This window comes from Muntiacus reevesi, chromosome 2, assembly GCF_963930625.1.
Source record: "Muntiacus reevesi chromosome 2, mMunRee1.1, whole genome shotgun sequence".
NCBI classification, from domain to species: domain Eukaryota; kingdom Metazoa; phylum Chordata; class Mammalia; order Artiodactyla; family Cervidae; genus Muntiacus; species Muntiacus reevesi.
The window spans coordinates 134,534,388-134,557,295 of record NC_089250.1 but is presented as its reverse complement, the minus strand read 5'-3'; positions in this window follow the sequence as shown (position 1 = coordinate 134,557,295).

Below are 22,908 nucleotides of genomic sequence, written 5' to 3'. Positions count from 1 at the left end.
TTGAGTTTTTTTTTAATTGAATTATAGTTGATTAAAAATATTGTATTAGTTTCAGGTATACAGCAAAGTGATTTGGTTATATATTTTTTCAGATTATTTTCTGTTATAGGTTATAAGATTGAATGTAGTTCCCTGTACTATACAGTAAATTCTTGTTGCTCATCTATTTCATGTATGATAGTCTGTACCTGTTAATCCCCAAATCCTAATTTATCTGTCACCCACACCCTTTCCCCTTTGGTAACCCTAACTTTGTTTTCTATGTCAGTGAGTATATTTATTTTTTGTATATAGATTCATTTGTATTATTTTTTATTCTTATTTATTTGAGATGTCTTTATTTGGCCATGCGGCATGTGGGATCTTATTTCCCTAGCCAGAGACCTAACTTGCACCCCCTGCAGTGGAAACACTGGGTCTAAACCACTGAACCACCAGCAAAGTCCTTGTATTATTCTTTGGATTCCAGGTATCATACACTATTTGTCTTTCTCTGACATTTCACTAAGCATAATATTCTCTAAGTCCCTCCATGTTGCTGTCAATGGCAGTATTACATTCTTTTGTATAGCTAAATAGTATTCAATTATATATCACAACTTTTTAAACCAGTTGTCTGTTGATGGGTAGTTGGGATGTTTCCATGTCTTAGCAATTATGAATTCTGCTGCTATGAATATTGGGGTACATGTATCTTTTCAAATTAGAGTTTTCATCTTTTCTAGATATATGCCCAGAAGTGGAATTGCTAGATCATTTGGTAGCTCTTCTTTTAATTTTTAAGGAAACTCCATACTGTTTTCCATCATGGTTGCACCACTTTGCATTCCCATCAGCAGTATGAGAGTGTTCCCTTTTCTCCACACTCTCTCCAGCATTTATTATTTGTAGACATTTTGATGATAACCATTCTGACTGGTAGGAAGTGATACTTCATTGTGGTTTTGATTTGCATTTCTCTAATAATTAATGATGTTGAGCATCTTTTAATATGCCTGTTAGTTATCTGTATGTTTTCTTTCAAGAGATGTCTATTTAGGTCTTCTGCACATTTTTTCCTTTTTTTTTTTAAATTGAGGTATCGCTGATTTAAGCCAACTTTTTCACTCTCCTCTTTCACTTTCATTAAGAGTTCCTCTTCACTTTCTGCCATAAGGGTGGTGTCATTTGCATGCATCTGAGGTTATTGATATTTCTCCCGGCAATCTTGATTCCAGCTTGTTCCAGCCCAGCGTTTCTCATGATGTACTCTGCATAGAAGTTAAAAAAGCAGGGTGACAATATACATGTGACAATATACTCCTTTTCCTATTTGGAACCACTCTGTTGTTCCATGCCCAGTTCTAACTGTTGCTTCCTGACCTGCATACAGGTTTCTCAAGAAGCAGGTCAGGTGGTCTGGTATTCCCATCTCTTTCAGAATTTTCCACAGTTTACTGTGATCCACACAGTCGAAGGTTTTGGCGTAGTCAGTAAAGCAGAAATAGATGTTTTCCTGGAACTCTCTTGCTTTTTCAATGATCCAGCAGATATTGGCAATTTGATCTCTGGTTCCCCTGCCTTTTCTAAAACCAGCTTGAACATCTGGAAGTTCTCAGTTCATGTATTGCTGAAGCCTGGCTTGGAGAATTTTGAGCATTACTTTACTAGCATGTGAGATGAGTGCAATTGTGTGGTAGTTTGAGCATTCTTTGGGATTGCCTTTCTTATGGATTGGAATGAAAACTGACCTTTTCCAGTCCTGTGACTACTGCTGAGTTTTCCAAATTTGCTGACATATTGAGTGCAGCACTTTCACAGCATCATCTTTCAGGATTTAAAATAGCTCAACTGGAATTCCATCATATCCACTAGCTTTGTTCGTAGTAATGCTTTCTAAGGCCCACTTGACCTCACATTCCAGGATGTCTGGCTCTAGATGAGTGATCACACCATTGTGATTATCTGCGTCGTGAAGATCTTTTTGTACAGAGTGAAAAGGAGTGAAAAAGTTGGCTTAAAGCTTAACATTCAGAAAACTAAGATCATGACATCTGGTCCTATCACCTCACTGGAAATAGATGGGGAAACAGTGGAAACAGTGTCAGACTCTATTTTGGGGGGCTCCAAAATCACTGCAGATGGTGACTGCAACCATGAAATTAAAAGATACTTACTCCTTGGAAGGAAAGTTATGACCAACCTAGATAGCATATCAAAAAGCAGAGACATTACTTTGCCAGCAAAGGTCCATCTGATCAAGACTATGGTTTTTCCAGTGGTCACGTATGGATGTGAGAGTTGGACTGTGAAGAAAGTTGAGTGCCGAAAAATTGATGCTTTTGAACTATGGTGATGGCGAAGACTCTTGAGAGTCCCTTGGACTGCAAAGAGATCCAACCAGTCCATCCTAAAGGAGATCAGTCCTGAGTGTTCATTGGAAGGACTGGTGCTGAAGCTGAAACTCCAATACTTTGTCCATCTCATGCGAAGAGTTGACTGTTGGAAAAGACCCTGATGCTGGGAGGGATTGGGGGCAGGAGGAGAAGGGGACGACAGAGGATGAGATGGCTGGATGGCATCACTGACTTGATGGGCATGAGATTGAGTAAACTCCGGGAGTTGGTGATGGACAGGGAGGCCTGGTGTGCTGCAATTCATGGGGTCTCAAAGAGTCGGACATGACTGAGCAACTGAACTGATGGCTGATTTACAATACTGTGCCAATCTCTGCTGTGCAGCTAAAGGACTCAGTCATATGGATACATACATTGTTTTTTATGTTCTTTTCCATTTTGGTTTATCCCAGAAAACTGGATATAGTTCCTGTGCTATATATATATACACATATATATATATGTATATATATATAGCAGGATTTTGTTGTTATTCCATTCTAAATGGAATAGTTTGATAGTTTGACTCTATCAACCCCGAATGCCAAGCCCATCTCTATCTCCCCACCCCATTCTGCCCATTTTTTGATTGGGTTGGGTTTTTTCTTTCTTTTCTTTTACATCAAATTGTATGAACAGTTAGTATATTTTGTAAACTAACACCTTGTTGATCTCACCCTTTGCAAACATTTTCTCCAGTTTCATAGGCTGTCTTTTCATTTTGTTGATGGGTTCCTTTGCTGTAAAAAGTTTCTATTTAGAGAAGACCTTGCAATATTTCTTTTAGGTTAGGTTTAGTATTTGGTGCTCATCATTTAGTTTTTGCTTGTCTGAGAAATTCTTTCTCTCTCCTATTATTGCTGGAAGAATATCCTAGGTTTCACGTTTTTCCTTTTCAGGACTTTGAACATTTCATGCAACCTCTTCTGCCCTACAAAGTTTTTACAAAGACCTCAGTTGACAGCCTTATGGGAATTCCCTTGTAATTGACTTTGTTTCTCCCTTATTGCCCTTAGAATCTTTAACTTTTGCTATTTAAATACAGCTAGTCCCCCCACACATGAATAAGTTATGTTCTGAAACCGTGTTTGTAAGTCTAATTTGTTTGTTAAGTCCAGCAAAGTTAGCCTAGTGACCTAGCTAACACGATTGGCTCTATAGTACTATACTGTGATGGGTTTATAAAACTTTCACACAAATAATGCATAAAAAACAAACACAAAAATAAAGACATGTTTATTCTTACAGTACAGTACCGTGAAACGGTATAGTAATACAGTCCAACAGTTGGCATATAGGCACTGGGGTCGAGAGAACAGGCAAAGAAGGATTAGTGATTGGAGAAGGGAGAGGAAGTGGGAGATGGTAGAGCCTGAAGGATGCTGAGCAACAGGAGATGGAGGGTAAGCTTAATTTCACTCACACCCCATGTTGATGGAACACATGTTGACATCTGTGAAAGTTCACAACTTGAATGTTCAAATGTAGAGATGGTCTAATATGTCTTGAGGTGGGTCTGTTTGGGTTCATCTTGTTTGGGACCCTCTATGGTGGCTGTACCAGGATACTGTTTTCTTCTTTGGATGTGGGAAATTTTCAGACATAATTTCTTCAAATCCATTTTTAATCCCCTTCTCTCTTCCTTCTGAAACCCCTATTATGTATGCATAGGTTGGCACATTTTATATTATCTCATAGATCTTATATGTTGCTTTTCTTTCTCATTTGTCTTTGTTTGTTGTTCTGATTGGGTGATTTTCATTATTCTAACTTCCAGATCAGTTAATTTGCTCTTCTGCATTATTTAGTCTGCTGTTCATTGCTTCTAGTTTGGTTTTTATCTCAGCAATTGAGTTGTCTAATTTTGATTGACTCCTTTTTATAGTTTCTAGTTCCTTGTTACAGTGATCCGAATTTCTATCAATAAAGTACTATAGGAATTAAGAAAGATTATTACCTCCTTTCTCAACTCAGGGTCTAGTAGACTGGCAAGGTCATTTTCATTATTTGGGGGAATTTCTCTTGTTCTTTTAATTGGGAGTAGTTCCTCAGTTTTTTCATCTTAGCTTTGTCTCTATGAATTTAGGATGAACAGTTACCTGCTGTGGTCTTGAAGAGTTGTTGTTATGTAGGATTGTCCCTGTGTAGACTGTATGAGTCCAATATTTGTGGTATGGATGCCTGCCACATCTTTCCTCAGAGTGTGCTGGCTGTTTCCCCCTGATAGGGGATGTGACTGATGGTGTAGTGTCCAGAGCCTGCACTGGATGTTGGGAAGTGCCTATTCTTCGCTCCATGGATATCACAGCCCTGTCAGTGGTGGGGTCTGCTCTCCAATTGTTGGAGTAGAAACCCTGAGGGTTGCGTTCAATAAAGGATCCCTTGTGCTTAAGTGTGTGTTTTGTCTCCAGGAAGGATAAGCTGAGGCAAGTGATGCTCATGTGGTCACAGTGAAATGACCACCTGTGCATGCCTCTGAGGTTCTGCCCAGAAGCAGCCCAAGGTCATGTCCCTTTCTCCATGTGTTCATTCCAGACCTGCTCCTAGGCTAGCACTAGAGCCCAGGGCACTGTGCCTGCAGGGATCAAGGTGGCTTTGCTGTCACCTGGGACCTGAGCTGCCTTTGTATGAGGGCTTTCCTGAGACCTGTCTGCCCTAGATCTGGTTCTCAGCAGCTGTGTGAGGGAGAAGGAACCAGAGCACTGAACTGTGTAAGAAGCCCCTGCATACTCTTCCCCAGGGGCTTTCCACTGGAATGGTGCAAATCTATGATGTGGTCTACCAGCCGATGTACACGGCAACAAAGTCTACAACTTCCTGACCCTCCCTTGGATCTGCCCTCCTGCTCCAGGGCTGTGAGTACTGACGGGCTCACAGGTCAGCCCCACCCCAGCTGTGTGCGTGTGCACATGGTCCACCACTTGAAGAGTTGTGCCCCACTATAGCTGTTGTGTGTGTATGCCCAGTCGTGTCCCACTCTTTGCAACCCCATGGATTGTAGCCTGCCAGGCTCCTCTGTCCATGGGACTTCCCAGGCAAGAATATCGGAGTGGGTTGCTATTTCCTTCTCCAGCAGATCTTCCTGATCCAGGGATCAAACCTGCATCTCTGGTGTCTCCTGCTCTAGCACTGTGCCGCCTGGGAAGCCCCCTGTAGGCACTTTGACAAGGGGCTCAGAGGCTCAGGCTGGCCATACCCCAGGCCCTGTGGTCTGTCTCTGCGCTGCTAGACCAAGTCCCTTCCTAGGGTCTGTCTGCCCAGGTTTCCACACCAAGCTGCCATGCGTATTAGCATGCCCACCTGACTCTTGTTTTAGGCTAGGTAGTGCAGCTAGGCGGCAGCCATCGGCACCGGTCTCTCCCTGTCCCAAGAGCTAGCAAGCTAGCAGAGGAGCACAGAGTCCAGGCTCCCGCAGCACCTGTTATCTGTTTCAGCCTACAGCGGGGCTTCACAGGCCGAGGGCCTGCCAGTAAGGCACCCCCTACATTCACAGATCCCTCCCAGTGATGCCAATCCCATCATAAATCCTTGTTTTGACCCTACTTGGGTCTATGAGGATCTTTCTTGCAGGATTGGTTGTGGAAGAGATCTTCTGCCAGTTTCCAGCTGATTTTCTGTGAAAATTGTTCCACATGTGGACTTATTTTTGATGTGTTTGTGGGGCAGGGGTGGTCCACATCCTCCTACTCTACTATCTTGATCCCATCCACTATTGAATTTCTATTGTTTACCTGTACACTTGATTTATTCCTTCTCCTAAACTGCAAACTCCTAGAAACCAAAGATCAAGTCAGCTGGTAACTGAGATGTGTCTTTATTTTATCCTAAAGCAGACTGCTGATTAAGGCTTTACGCTGCACAGCTTCCTATTGTCCACCACCCTCAAATCTACTCCCCACCTTTGTCCGTTCAGCCTTCTGACCCAGGTGACTGATCTGCAGGGACCACCTCAGCAGTCCTCAAGGTACAGTCCTCAAATCCCTGGGTTTCTGCAAGACTTTTTCAGGAGGTATACAAGTCAAAACTATAAGAATACTAAGACAGCACTTGCCTTTTTCACTGTGCTGCCATTTGAACCAATGATGCAAAAGCAAAGGTGGATAAAACCACTGTTGCTTTAGCAGGAATCAAGGCAGGGCACCCACTTGCTGATAGTCATTGTATTCTTCCAGCTTCCCTGGTGGCTCAAACGGTAAAGAATCTGCCTGCGATGCTGGAGACCTGAGTTCGATCCCTGGGTTGGGATGTTCCCCTAGAAGATGACATGGCAACCCATTCCAGTATTCTTGCCTAGAACGTCCCATGGACAGAGGTGCCTGGCAGACTACACCCCATGGGGTTGCAAAGAGCTGGACATGACTGAGTGAATTTCACATTCACATCACATTCTCCATTCACTCAGCACTCTCGATTCTTAAAGAAATGCCAGTTTCATTTAAGAATGCCCGTGACAAAATAGCAAAAACAGTATTAATTTCATTTACTCACATCCTTTGTGTCCATATCTTTTTAATATTCCATGTAATGAGAGAGGAGTATGCAGAAAGTATTTTTCTACTGTACACCCAAGCATGACGGTTGTTTCCAAGAAATACATTGACAGGATTGTTTAAACTGCAGGTTGAATATCTGCTTCGCTCATGGAGCACCATTTGGAAATAAGACTAATAGATAAACTGTAGGTATTCAGAATTGGCTTTTGGCAGGTCTCTTCTCAAAAATAACACAAGTGAATCTGTCATTTTGAGAGAAACCATTGTATTTGTTGCCAATGATAAAATTTGAGCTTTTAAGCAAATATTAGAATTCTTGAAATTTATATTCACTCCAATGAGACTGACAGTTTCCCAAAGCTTAAAAATTTTTCTGATGAGATTGGTGGTGCTGTTAACAAAACTGATTTTTTTATATTGTATATTCAAGTGTGTCAATATGTAGTAGATTTGCATAATTCACTAAACCAATATTTTCCAAATGACCAAGGCATAAAATTACACAATCATGCATGGGTAAAATGTATATTCAAAGTGCAATATAGGCCAATAGATTTTAATGTAACCAAGTACACAGAGTTCATTGGTATGATTTCAGATTCCATGTTGCACTAACCTTTAAGAAACTACTTGTTGAGCTTTGGTGCATTATTAAAGGAGAATATACATGATTTTTGGAAGAGATATTTAAAAGCCTCCTTTTCTAACTGCATGTAGGTATGAGGCTAGATTTTTTTTCACGCACTTCAACCAAAATAGTATGTCACCACATTTTGAATATAGAAATCAATATGAAAATCCAGCTGTCCTCTATGAAGCCAAACATTAGTAATTCTCCAAAATGTAAAACAATGCCACCTGCTTACTAGCTTTTGAAACACATAGTTGTTTTTCATTGAAATGTTTCTTATATTAACATGCAATGGATTTATTACTTTTTAATTCAATTAAAAATTTTTTTTAGTTTCTTAGCTTTTATTTCTAATGTGGTACGTATCAATGGATATAAGCTACATAAACAGAAGTTCTTTGGGGTCCTCAGTAATTTTTAAGAGTATAATGGAGTTCTGAGACCAAAAAACTTGAAAACGGGTAGTTTACATAAATGGATCGTCTTACCTCTGCCTTCTGTTTGATCAAGAGATCAAATCCCTCCAAGAAATTAGAGAATGGGGGTACGGGGGGTGGCAGTGGATGTTGACTCCCCCAACTGTCTCCCTGCAGGGTCACTTGGGCTGGTTGTATCTGTCCTCCTTTTACAGTCACCCTCGGACGCTGTCTTACAATTCTTTCACCCTGACCCTTTGCCTTGAGGTGGCAAAGGCTTTTCTGCTACTATTCCCAGGTCATAGCTCTATATCTTACTATCCCTATGTTTCCCTATTCCATGTGTAAATTAGCTTCTTGTTGAGTCTTAGCTGATAGAAACTGATTGAGGCATTTTTATCTTCTATACACATACACTGAAATATAAATGAAATAAACACCCCCTTTGGAATTTCTTCACAATACAAACCTGAATCTTCCTAATTACTTTCTGGGTAAGAAGAGTCACTGATATTCTTTTCCATGCTCTATGCCATCATGTCATGATGAGCTCATGTTTCTTAAAAGAGTTAGTCACATTTGTCTCCAGATTTTTGACCCAGGTGCTGACCCATTTTGCATGTTTTGATGCTGACATTTTTGACTTTATGCATATCAAGTTTTTAACAAGCCACATCTCTATTGCTACTTGGCCAGCACAACTATAAGATACAATTGTCTATTGCATAGCATAATTTTGGATATTAAAATGTGATCATATATGTCTTAGAATTAATGAAATATGGTAGCTTAATTCCATGCTCAGCAAACAACCTCTAATTATTTTACTTCATATGAAACTTAAACCAACTTCCAAATCCTTCCGTTATTACAATCTTGTGCTGTGCTGTTCTTAGTCACTCAGTCGTGTCTGACCCTTTGCAACCTCATGGAGTGAGGCTTCTCTGTCCATGGGGATTCTCCAGGCAGTAATACTAGAGTGGGATGCTATGCCCTTCTTAAAGGGATCTTCCCCACCCAGAGATCAAACCTGGTCTCCCACGTTGCAGACAAATTCTTTAACATCTGAGCCACCAGGGAAGTGTTACATACAACCTTAGTTCACTTATTTCACAGGTACTTTAGATATAAAGATCAACTTGCAAAATTATACAGAATACTGAAATTTTTGATTCTAAGGAAAGTGGGAGATTACTAGTCGATAGCTGTCACCAACTTGTGCTCAGCATATTTTAACAGGTAAGCCAGACTTTGCAGTTTGAGATTCTCTCTCATAGAAGATAGGACCCCACTTTCCTGAGCATTAGGGATGCTTGGGCTTTTCTGGTGAGATCTGATGTGAGCTCCTGTCCCAGGCACCGCCTCCACTCTTTAAATGGTTGCTCAACCCTCAGGTATCCCTCTGGAGGAACTCCCTGGCCCCCCCTCCACCCCAGCCCTAGGACAGATTCCACAAGGAGCCCTCTTTGAATTTTTCTCAGTTTTTGCCTCATCTTTACTTCTGACTCTCTCCTCTTTTGTTTAACAAATTTGTCATTCTGGACAGCCGATCCACCAGCTCCTCTTAATTAAATTTATTCTGATTCCCTCAGGCCTTCTCTTTATAATTAGTTTGCAATTTCTGCTTTCCAACATCAGTCACTTTTTCTCCTATTCCTCAAGTCTAAGATGTCAAATCCTTGTTTTCCTTTTTTTTTTTTTTTGGTCAATTCATTTCTGGTCCATCATAAAGCCATCATCCACAGAGCCCTGTTTTTCATCAACACACACAAATTCATTTTTCAGATAATAAAAAAAAGAATGTGGCTACAGAGGGTATAGACTGCAACATGTAGCAACACTGTTTTTTAATGTTTATCCAGACACCAGATATTATTATGCTGAGAAGTGTACATGAATTTACCGTATAATCCTAAACACAAGCAAGCAGACACACTCAACTAATGATAAACATTGAGGTTTGGTGGCTGTGGTTTAGTCCCTAAGTTGTGTCCAACTCTTGCAACCCCATGGACTGTAGCCTGCCAGTCTCCTCTGTCCATGGGATTCTGAGGCCTAGGGAGGTTGCTAATTCATCCAAAGTCATAAAGCTAGTGGGTCCAGCAGCCCAGACTGAGTCTGTGTTTCTGGTCACAGAGCCTAAACTCTGCACTTTCATACCTTATTTCCTGGACATCTGCTTTGACAAGGCACTGTTCTAGGCACTAAGAGGGAGACAGAAAAACAGAGAGAAAGCAGCTTACATCCCAGCAGGTGAAAACAGACTGTCATAATACTAGCAGCTGGTAGAATGCAGTCTGCACTCAGTGAAATCCAAACCAAACCCAGAGCACAGAGGAGAATTCCAGCTGCGGAGACAGGAGGGCTTCGAGGAGGAACTGGCATTTGAACTGCACTTGAGTGATGGGTAGAATATAATGAGAAAGCCGTTAAAAGGAGCAGAAAGTAGGCTGAATGCCTAAGGGTCTAGGGGAGGGAAGAAAAGGAAGCTGGAAAACGGTTATTTATTATCGCCTGTCACTATTTGTAATTCTGTAATTTGTAATTCTTGGATTCATGGTCAGTCCAAAGTCAAGCCCAGCAAAGAGAGCCCGCCCCTCCTCACAGGTTGGTCTGTGAGCTTCTGCCGCAACCAGCTGCAGCTCTGCCCTGGGTACCAGGTGCCAGAGGCTGTCACTGAATTCTTAAAAGGTTTCTCCTGTCTCCCTGCCTGCGTTCCCCTCACTTCAGCTCACACCCTGGCTGTCATTTCATTCTTCATATTTGCCCAGCCTGAAAGAGGTGGACTGTGCTGAACAAAGGAGTTATCACCACAGAATGACAAGAACAGTGGGACCCTGCAGGATCACTGGGACCAGGGGTTATAAGAAGGAAAAAAAGGGGAAAATACCTGACAGCCTCTGGGCAAGTCTGACCCCACTGTTCAGCTGGTACAGAGTACCGAAAAGGTTGGCACGTCTCAGGTGGGTCGTGGGCTCTCCATTCCCTGCCATACCCGCCTCTGCCTTTGTCTTACAGAGTTCCTTGGACACCTGAAAGCACTGAGTTCTGATTTACGAGCTGATGAACACGTGACTCTTAAAAGAAATAATGCCACCTTAGGTAGGTTTATTCCTATGTCCTTAGGTGAGGTTTATTCTTTTTGTAGCAATGGTAAGTGGGATTGTCTTATTTCCTTTCTGATCTTTCATTGTTTATGTATAGGAATGCAAGAGATTTCTGTGTATTAATTTTGCAACTTTACTAACCTCACTGATTAGCTCTAGTAGTTTTCTAGTAGCATCTTTAGTATTTTCTGTGTATGGTATCATTTCATTTGTGAATAGTAACAGTTTTCATTCTTTTCCAATTCGGACTTTTTTTTTCTTTTTCTTCTCTGATTTCCATGGCTATGGCTTCCAAGATTATGTTGAATAATTAGTGGCAAGAGTGGTCACCGTAGTCTTATTCCTGATTTTAGAAGAAATACGTTGTTTTTCACCATTGAAAATAGTGTTTGCTGTGGGCTTGTTATATATGGCCTTTATTATTTTGAGGTAGGTTGCCTCTTTGCCCACTTTCTGGAGAGTTTTTAATCATAAATGGGTATTGAATTTTGTCAAAAGCTTTTTCTGCACCTATTGAGATGATCATATGGTTTTTATGCTTCAATTTGCTAAAATGGGGCATCACATGAATCAATTTGTATATATTAAAGGATCCTTGCATCCCTGGGATAAATCCCACTTCATCATGCAAGGTTTCAGTTCAGTTCAGTCACTCAGTCATGTCCAACTCTTTGCGATCCCATGAACCGCAGCACACCAGACCTCTCTGTCCACCACCAACTCCCGGAGTCCACCCAAACCCATGTCCATTGAGTCGGTGATGCCATCCAACCATCTTATCCTCTGTCGTCCCCTTCTCCTCCTGCCCTTAATCTTTCCCAGCATCAGGGTCCTTTCAAATGAGTCAGCTCTTTGCAACAGGTGGCCAAAGTGTTGGAGTTTCAGCTTCAACATCAGTCCGTCCAGTGAACACCCAGCAAGGTTTATGATCCTTTTAATGTGTTGTTGGATTCGGTGTGCTAGTATATTGTTGAGGATTTTTCTAGGACTTGGAAGTAACCTAAATGTCCATCAACAGAGGAATGGATAAAGAAGATGTACTACATATATATATAGTGGCATATTACCCAGCCATAAAACGGAATGAAAATAGATCATTTGTAGAGACATGGATGGGCCTAGAGAGTGTCATACAGAATGAAGTAAGTCAGAAAGAGAAAAACAAGCATAGTTTATTAACACATATGTGTGGAATCTAGAAAGATGGTATAGATGATCTTATTTACAAAGCAGAAATAGAGACACAGAAGCAGAGAACAGATATGGATACCAAGGAGGGAAGAGGGATTGAGATGAATTGGGAAGCTGACATTGACACATATACACTACTGATAAGGCGTATAAAATAGGTAGCTAATGACAACATGCTGTAGAGCCCAGGGGACTCTACCTAATGCTCTGCGCTCACCTGAATGCAAAGACAATCCAAAAGGGAGGAGACATATGTGTGTATGTGGCTAATTCATTATGCTGTACAGTGGAAACTAACACAACATTGTAAAGCACCTGTACTCCAACATAAACTAACTTTAAAAAAAGAAGCAATGCCCCAACACCTTGATTAATCCTGTTAGTTAATATGAAAGCTGAGAATGAAAGCCCAGAATTTCCTCTAGCTCCAGTAATTTTCGCAGCTATACCGCACCTAACCACATTGTAAGGGAAGCTGGAGCTTCTAGGATTTGCAGAGAAATTTTGAACACAATATTCACAGAGCTTATGAAAGGAATCAACCTCTGTCCTTTTATATGTATACCTCTGTCCTTTTGCTGTGTCAACTTGCCAACCCCATAGACAATAGCCATTTAATTTTGTTTATGGATATCCAGATCTATTCCAAAGAAGATTTATTATCTTTCAAAGATATATAAGATACATCAAGAAAAGAAATTAGAGGTAGATGATAAACAGAAAGCAAGGAAATATGATAGAAGTGAGGTTGACATAAAACACCTTTCATGAGGTCCTACTTGCCAGTTATAGGAAGTGGCATATTTGCCTCCAAATTTTCCTAACAGTTAATTTTTTCTTAGTCTATCATATGATTCTGCTTCCCAAAGATAAACTATTAGTGGAAAAAAGCAATAATTTTTCATAAATAAAGCAAAAAATTTCACTGGAGGGGTGTGGCATTGTGTAATATGACAAACCAAGCCCTCAACACCCTCCAATAGATTCTGTTTTTCATCTGATTACAAAGCATAATTTACATAGGTTGATTACAAAGCATAATTTACATAGGTTACTTATGACTTCTAACTTCTGCACAACAGATTCCTGGGGAAACTTGAAGTTTTTGTAAAGTTTCCAGAAGTATTGCCCATGTATTTATTTCATAAATAACTGTCTCACTCACTGATATATGAACAATGTTCAGATATGTATAGACACTATGATTATGTAGATGATTACATAGATACTTAAATTTGGCACAGAATTCATGGAGGCTTATCTTCTCATTCTGTATTTGGCAATAGATACTAGAAGTACAATTATTGCCATGAGTGCGATGGTGGCTCCACATGACTTTGTGATAGGGAAATCAACTCCATCTTCAAAGACAGGACCAATACAATACGGCCTTTAGCAGCCACCATCCACCCACCTGGTCTGTGCAAGCGCTATACCAATGGAAAATAGCTATGTTCTTGTTTTTAATAAATCCTACTATCTTCCTTGTTAAGAGAAATTGAGACGCATTCACTTGGAGAACTTAGTAGATCGTCTATCCTATGAGCCCTTCTCTATGAATAGTTTTCTCTTGACTAAGAGTTTGAGTAGAGCACAAGAGAAATCGGATTTGTAATCCTTGATAATTACCTGGCCTGGGCACCTTGCTTTTGCCACTTCAATTCAAAATGGTATGTTTTAACTTAAAGCCGAGTTAGTGGATCACTTGACATTCTTTTGTGAAACTCGAGAAACCTAAAAAAGATATATACGTCTCACCTCCATTCAGAGAGGGGATTCGGGCAATATGTGGGTAGAAAGTTGGGCTTTTAGTCATCTTTATACCTGCATCCCTCTACCTTAACCTCACAGACTAAAAAGCAATCTATATTCCAGAACACTCTAAATAGAATGGCCAAAATTGCTTAACCCAGAATATTCCACAGCCAAATGACTGCTCCACCATTTTAAAATATCATTCATGGAATGCCTAATTTTAAGTCATGTTATTTTCTATTTCTTTCATGAGAAACATGTGCCACGAGCACTGAGTGAAGTGACTTGCTATGTGAAAATATTAAATATGAACTAATTAAATATTAGTTCCCTGAAAATAATCAATCCCTGAAAATCTTAGGATACACAATCTGTAGTTTTTCTCCTCCATAATAATTAGATGGCATGTTACATTGTCTACTAAGACCTCTCCTAGATCACAATATTGAAAACATAGCAGCTTTATATAAAAGAATGTTCATGCTAATGTGCTATCAGATGATAAGAAACTAATTAAAATGAAAGGAAGTCAGGACTTAGCCATGCTTTATCTCACTGAAAAAGCATGCCTATTTGATTAAGAAGCAACCCTACTCACTTGGAGTCTTATAGTCTAGTATTTTTCAGATTTTTTGTGAGTTTAAGTAGAGTGTTAGGAGAAATAGGTATTTTGAATTGATTTAAGCAACTTATTGTTTGCAACCAAATACTGAAAGTCAATAAAAATGACAATTCTATATCATTCCTGATAAAATTCTTATGAAATGCCTCTCTCTCTTTAGAATAGCAATGGCTAAATCCCATGACCCCTTCAACTAAAATATTAGCTTGAGAAACTGTGACCAATATTTTGAACAGAATGTGTTTTAAGTAACAAGTTTTGGTTAGGAGTTGTAATGTTTATCTTTTCAAAAAATGAAGTCTGTTATACTCTGATCATAACCAAATTGTGCCATACCTATACTCTGTCAAGGGCAAGTAACAAGAAACGGGGCCCACTGTTCAGCAACTTGGGCTGGTGCAGGCAATATATCCTGGGTGATTTATATTTACTTTGAGCTTCATAATCATAGGTACTGGGAAAAAAGGTGAGTCAGTAATTAAGTAACTTATTTCTCTTAATTATACTGCAATTTAAAAGCAAAACAGTTGAATCACAATATTAGCTTCATATATACAACATAGTGATCAAAATTCTTATAGATAATAATCCATTTAATGGTAAAGAATCCACCTGCAATGAGGGACACCTGGGTTCAATCCCTGGGTGGGGAAGATCCCCTGGAGAAGGGCATGGCAACTCACTTCAGTATTCTTGCCTAGAGAATCCCATGAACAGAGGAACCTGGTGGGTTACAGCCCATGGGGTCACAAAGAGTAGGACACGACCGAAACAATTTCGTATGCACACACTATTCCATTCCATTGGTCTATGTGTCTGTTTTTGTACACAGAGGGTACACAGAACTTGCATCTTCAGGGATCTAGTCAATGGCTAAATTTCCAAGCAAAAGTACTCTTTCTATTCTTTGCTTCCCTTGCTCTGTCAAACATACAGCAGTACCATAATGAGATGCCACTTTATACCATTAGCATCGCTGGTATCAAAAAATCAAAACCAGGAAATAACAAGTGTTGGCAAAGACATGGAAAAGTTAGGACTCTCATGCATATCTGAGAGTAATATAAAATGGTGCAACCTCTGTGGAAAGTGGTTTTACGGTCCCTCAAAAAGTAAAACATAGAATGACTGTATCATCCAGCATTTCCATTTCTAGATATATACCCAGAAAAATTGAAAATAAAGACTTAAGAGATACTTGTATATCAGTGTTTAATAGCAACATTATTCACAACAGAAAAAGGCAACAACCTGTTAATACTGTGCATTAACAGATGAATGGAAAAACTGTAACAGATCCATCTAATGGGATATTATTTAGCCATAAACAGAAATGAAACTCTGATATCTACTATGGCATGGCTGAATCTTGCGAACATACTAAGTAAAATAAGCCATATACAAAAAGACAAATATTACATGATTACACTCATATATGGTACTTGAAAGAGGCAAATTCAGAGAAACAGAAAGTAGAATAGAGTACTAAGGGCTGGGGAAGGAGGGAACAGAGATATTGTTTAATGAGCACAGAGTGTCTGTTTGGGATGATCAGAAACTTCTGGAAGTGGACAGTGGTGAGAGTTACATGATTTTGTGAAGTACTTAATATTACCTAGTTATACACTCAAAATTCTTAAAATGGTATATTTTATGTTATGTGTGAAAGTGTTAGTCGCTCATTTGTGACTGACTCTTCGCGATCCCATGATCTACAGCCCACCAGGCTCCTCTGTCCATGGGATTTTCCAGGCAAGGATACTGGAGTGGTTTACCATTTCCTTCTCCAGGGGATCTTCCTGACCTGGGGATAAAACCCGGGTCTCCTGCACTGCAGGCAGATTCTTCAGTGATTGAGCTACCGGGGAAGCCCTGGTATGTTATGTATACTTCACCACAATTTTTTTTTTAAGAAATACAGCACTAGAAGCCACAATGCCCACTTCTGACTCTCCCCCATGCCACATACAAACCATGATTCTATTGGCATTTGCTGCCAGTCCTGGGACCACTGAAAGCACCCCAAGAATCCCTGAAACTGTCTGTACTGGGTAACCCTGACAAATCTGCTGTAAGGCCAGCATGTCCCTGATAGGAAATACCGTGATCAGGTGATGGTTTCAGGAGGCCACTGGGCTCCTGAGCCCTCAGCTTTGTTTTGTTTTGTTTTTTAAGTGGTAAAAGTTATTATTATTATTATTATTTTGGAATATAACTGCTTTACAATATCGTGTTAGTTTCCACTGTACAATGGAGTGAATCAGCCATACGCATACATACATCCCCTCTCTCTCGGACATCCCTCCTACCCACCTCAGCATCCCACTGCTCTAGGTCCTCAAGAGCACGGAGCTGAGTCGCTGTGCTATAGAGCAGCTTCCCACTAGCTATCTATTTTACACACGGCAGTGTACACAGCCGATCCTAACCTCCAAGTGCATCCTGCCCTTCCCTTCTCCCCATGTGCATTCTCTATCTACATCTCTACTCCTGCCTTGGAAATAGGTTCATCTGTACCATTTTTCTAGAATTCCATATACATGTGTTAATATATGATATTTGTTTTTCTCTTTGACTTCATTGCTGCACTATTTACAGTAGCCAGGACATGGAAACAATCCAAATGTCCAACAATAGATAAATGGATATAGAAGATGTGATATGTATACACACACACACACACACACACACAATGGAATATTACTTAGCCACAAAAAGGAAGAAAATAGGATCATTTGTAGAGACAAAGGATGGTCCTAGTATCTGTCATTCAGAATGAAGTCAGAAAGAGGGAAAAAAATTGTATATTAACACATATATGCAAGTTATTTTAAACATTATGAAACAATGGCTTGAATTGTGTACTGATAAAAATTGTATGACTCCTCAATTACGTTGTAAAAGAATGAGTATTATGAGTATGTATCTAATAGAGTAATTTAATTCTTTAAAGCATTTGAATGTTACTGGTTGAAAAAAGTGGGAATTTTATATAGAAATCCCACTCTCAGAAACATTTAACCTTAAGGAAAAAGTTAACCATCAATAAATGAAAGCTTCCATCAAGGAGCTACACTGGTCTAAGCAAAACAGTGCTTTAAACATAGCCGAGTGCCTGGACTAAAGAAAAATCCTCTGCTATCATCCAATCTGGGCTTCCCTGGTTATCTAGCTGGTAAAGAATCTGCAGTACATTATCCAGTCTATCATCCTTCTGGCAGTAAGAGACCAACCCCATCCCTCAGACTAGTGGCTGCTCTATCACATTCCTGACACAGATAAGGCAGTTATATTCTCTCTGAATTCCCTATTTCTCCTCCCCTTGAAGTAAAGTGTGATGACAAAATCTGGGAATCATCATAGCAAAGCACACAAAAATACAACAGAACTATTGGTTACTGTGTTTTCCTCTGCCAAAACAAAGGAGGTTTTCTGGTAAGATAGTAGGTAAATATAAACCTGTGACTCCCTCTAGGGTTCAGAAACATACTGGTGCAAATTAAAATATTTGCCACTCAAGTGATAACTGTATCTTCTGCCTCTCTTGGCCACAGTAGTAGTTGAACCACGAACAACGCCTCAGCACCTGCCTCCTTACTCAGAGCATTAGCTTCTCTCGGTGGGTAAGACAACACCTGGAATCAATAACACCTCCAGGACTAGAGTAAGATAACCTGAAATCAGCACTTCTTAGAACCAAGAGGACCTCTAAGTCTAAGTGGTCTAGCTCTCTCATTTCACAAATGAAAGAAACTGAGGCCAGGAAAACTGTGAAGACCTGCCTGGGGTCACACTTTTCATTAGTGATGGAGAGAGAACTGACCTTCAGAGGTCTCCATGTTCATTTGAGTTCACCTTAAAAATATGCTCTGTTGTGGACACAATAGAAGCATCCAGGCTTCTGAAAGGTAGTCGTGGCTTGGGTAAGTTCATTTCATTTGAAGGATGGCTCCAAGTAGAGAGAATATGTTTTTCTCTCTTCGAGCTATTTATTCTGAGTCATTGCTCAGGATGGTGGCCTCCATTTGAATGATTCATGCCATGACAGCCACTACAGACTTGAAACTCTTAAAATGTCATTGGGCCTATGATGTATTGGATTTTACTTAACACAGGGAAAATGCAACTTGTTCAAAAGTGATATTTTTCTATCCCTCTGTGGCTGGGGTTTGGTGAATGGTATCATAAGAAATTTCAAATGGCAGCTTTCAGTTTTGGGATTGTTTTTTTCCTGCTAGCAAAATTTGACTGGTGATACAGCTAGTCTATATAGATTATAGTGTATATATTATAAACTAGTTTGTTTTGTTTGTAAGTTAGGAAAATGATTACAATTGAGTTTGTGGCCTAGAATCCACTGATTTACCAACACTCTATGATTTGATTCTCATCCCAATTGACAGCCTTCTTTACAATGTCTCATTTGTTACCAAGAAGAAAAAGACTGGATTCAAGTCCAAGTTTACCCTTGCCACTTCTGCAGCCTTAGAGGAACCATCAGCTTTTCTTTATCCTGGTTTTCTCATCTCTGAATTTTTGATACCAATTCTAGTTTTTGTCTACATCATGAAGGATATTGTACAGGATAGCTGAAATTAACCCATTCACAGATGCTTTAAAGAGAATACATTTTTCTATCATTTAAGAAAGTAGGTCTCTTAATCACCTTCTCCCCACAGAAAAAAGAAATTATTCAGGCGGGTCATAAGAAATTCAGGCTTCCCCAGTGGCTCAGTGGTAAAGAACCTGCCTACAATGCAGGAGATGCAGTTTTGATCCCTGGGTTGGGAAGATCCTCTGGAGGAGGGAATGGCAACCCACTCCAGTATTCTTATCTGGGAAATCTCATGGACAGAGGAGCCCAGTGCCCTATACTCCATAGTGTCACAAAGAATTGGACATGAAGGAAGTGGCTGAACACATGCACACATATAAAGAACTCAGGCACTGTGGTGGGGTAGGTTCCTTGGGTAGAGAACCAAAAGGAAATGTAGCATTTTCAATAATTAAGCCATGTGGTGTGTAAGCATTTATGGAAACCAAATATGGACTGAGTTTTTAGACAGAAAAGCAGCTATGAGGCAAGGGTGGGTGATGGAAGGAGTGGTGTAGAGATTGAGTGGTAAGGTTACTCTAAACAAAGGACAAATATAGGAGAGAAAAAAGCTAAATATTTAACAATAGTGGGTGAGGTAATAGAAATGTTAGGAAAACCAGGATAGAAAAATAAATGGATATCTCCTCCTGCAGATTCTGTTTCCTTTTATACTCCTTAGTCTTTACATCTATGTGTAGTGTTAGTGAGTGATTCAATGAATAAGTATTTATTAAGAGGCACCTACTGCATGCTGGGCTCTGTTCTAGACCTTGGGGAAATTAATGAATACAACAGATGAAATCTCTGACCTCATATTACTTACATTTCAGTAGCAGGCAGGGGAAGGGAGGAAGAATGAGCAACAAACAGAAAACCAGACATTTTCTATAGAGGTAATTTCAGAGTGCAATTAGTGCCTTAAAACCTAAAGTAGGGCAACAAGATCGATAATGGCAAGTGATGAAAGGGCACTAAATTATCTAGGGTGGTCAAAGAGGGACTCTCTGAGGAGATGGCATTGAGCTCACAACTCTTTGGGTTGTAAGTGGTAAAAATCCACATCTAGCTACATTAAGAACAGATTCTATTGACCCAAAAGGTAAACGGGACACTGGAATAGCACTGAGATTGAATGAGCAATTGCAGGGTCCAGGCCTTGCAACCTTAAAGATGGAGAATTAGATGCAGAGAATACAACCTTCTCTTCTACCGCTTGCCCCCTCTCATCTCAGTAGCCCCAGATTCATATCCTCCCATTTAGGCTACGTCAAAAAGAGAGCAGTCTTTTTCCCAGAGATGATCTCTCAATCCCAGGAAATGGTTTTGTTCAGATGTGAGTTATAAGGTCATCCCTAAGGATGGGATAGTGGGAGAAAAATGAGAGGAAGGCACATTTGCCAGAGAAGAAGATGGAAAAGCTCTGTGGACAACACAATAGCTACCAAGATTTGCTACGTTCCACCACTTGACTTCGTAACACAAGAGGTACCCTTGTCCCCTGACATTAAATTTTAAAATGCCCACCTATCAAAATGCCAGTGTCCCATGTACAATGGAAAACATGTCCACCCTTTCCAAAGCAACAACCTGTAACATTATTTGCTATATTGAATCCCAAGTTTTGTCATAGTCTTGCCAAATAATAAATTTAACCACCCCAACATAGCCAATATACAAGGGAGTGTTATGCACTTCAATTAAAGTCCCATTTGGAAAGTGTCAAAAGGAGAAAGACTTACTTCCCTGACCATAGAATAAGTCCTTGAATGAATTTCTCTTCCTGGCCCTGGACACTTGTCAGAAAAGTTGACTATAACCATTGGCCTCCTTGGAAAAGCCTAAGACAGAATTAGTACTTGATACTTGGTGTTACAATGATTCATCCTCTTCCCACAGTACAATCACAACTGTGGTAAGGAGAGCCTTAGGGGTTAAGTAATTATAAGGCAACTTTTGCCAGCCTGGGGGTTTCTTTGTCAGTGTAGGTTCCTTAAAATTCCAGTTTATTTCTGATTTGATTCTTGAACCATCTACTACATAGTTACCAATACTAGATAGGTTGTCAGAACATGACCTTTAAATCTGACCTTAGCTAATAGAACACTGAATTTTCTTTACTTATCAGAACACTGAGTTTTCAAAGTCAAGCATATATAAACATGGAAACTAAGGTTGTGACAGCCTTTCCCCCTGATTTCAGCTGACCCCCTATATCTGTAAAAATAAGGTACTTTAATCAATGCATTAGGCAGATCTCATTCAGTTGCAAGAAATAGAAAGCAAACTCATATTGACTGAAAGAAAAAATATTTTGTTGGCTTCCTAGCAAAACTGTGTCCTGGTGAAGGTCATGGGAGCAAAAAAAGATGTGCAGGAATCAGGATCTTAGGCTCTATCTGAATTTCTATGTGGCCTTATGATTGGCTTCATCTATAGACTCTCTGGGTAATAGTAGACAAGATGGCTATCAGTGGTCTCAGACTCAAGTCCTCTGATACAATAAACCTCATTGGAAACAAAAAGATGCTTAGGAAGAAAAAGAGACACAGACATAGAGAATAAACACACAGATACCGGGGTGGGGGGGGGGGAGGAATTGGAAGATCTGGATTGACATATATACACTATAGAGACTAGGTATAAAATAGATAACTAGTGAGAACATACAGTATAGCAGAGGAAACTCTACTTAATGCACTGTGATGACCTGATGAGAAGGAAATTCAAAAAGGAGGGGATTTATGTATATGTATGGCTGATTCATTTTGCTGTATAGCTAACACTAACACAACAATGTAAAGCGGCGATACTCTAATAAAAACTAATTAACACAATATGCTTTCTTCCAGTTTCATTCCTGGTGAAGAGCCATACTGGTTAGCCCCGGATCCTAGTCCCTGCCTCTCTGGCAGTCATAGGGCAAGTGGAGCAGAGGGACAGAGTAAGCCTACTCTGTCTACCCAGATTAGAAGTCAAGAGCAAAGTCTGTTGGACCAATACTTTAGCCACCACTGGCCACAGTATTCACAAAACCCATCGATCAATCAGCCACAGCTATCCAGTAGGAAAAACACTGCTGTTTCCCACAATTAGAAACAAGTACTGCCACTGAGTTAGGTAGCTTTTCTGGTTTTCGAGAGGACATTAAGGAACAGAGCAAAGCCTGACACCCCCCAGCCCCACATCACCACTTTCTATCAGTTCTTCATTCATTGTTTTATTCAACAAATATTTATGAAGTGGCTACTATCTCCCAAGCATTGAGATAGGTGTTAGCTCTGTATCAATAAGCAGCACAGCCATGGTCTTCACCTTTATAAGTGGGTATATACACACAATTAAACAAGCAATCCCGTGAAGTGAAATAAGTGGCAAGGTAAGTAATGTACCTGATTCTGTTAGACAATGTTACAGGGGTGTGTAACCTAGTCTGGGGTTGAAGGCGGGGGGCGGGTAAAGTATTCAGGGAAGACTTCTTGGGAGAAATAATATTTAAAATGATACCTACATGATGAGTAACAGCCAACTCTGGGGGGCAGAGTGAAGTTCCTTTAAATATATACATATTGCGTGTCAATAAACTCAGGGTACACATAGAAAAATGAACAAGTTAAAGATAGTCAGACTTTCTGTTTCCACTCCGTAGCATTATTTTCACTTACTTTCTTCTGAGAAGGACAAAACACCCTCATGTGTCCATTTCCACTTTACTGCTTTCCCT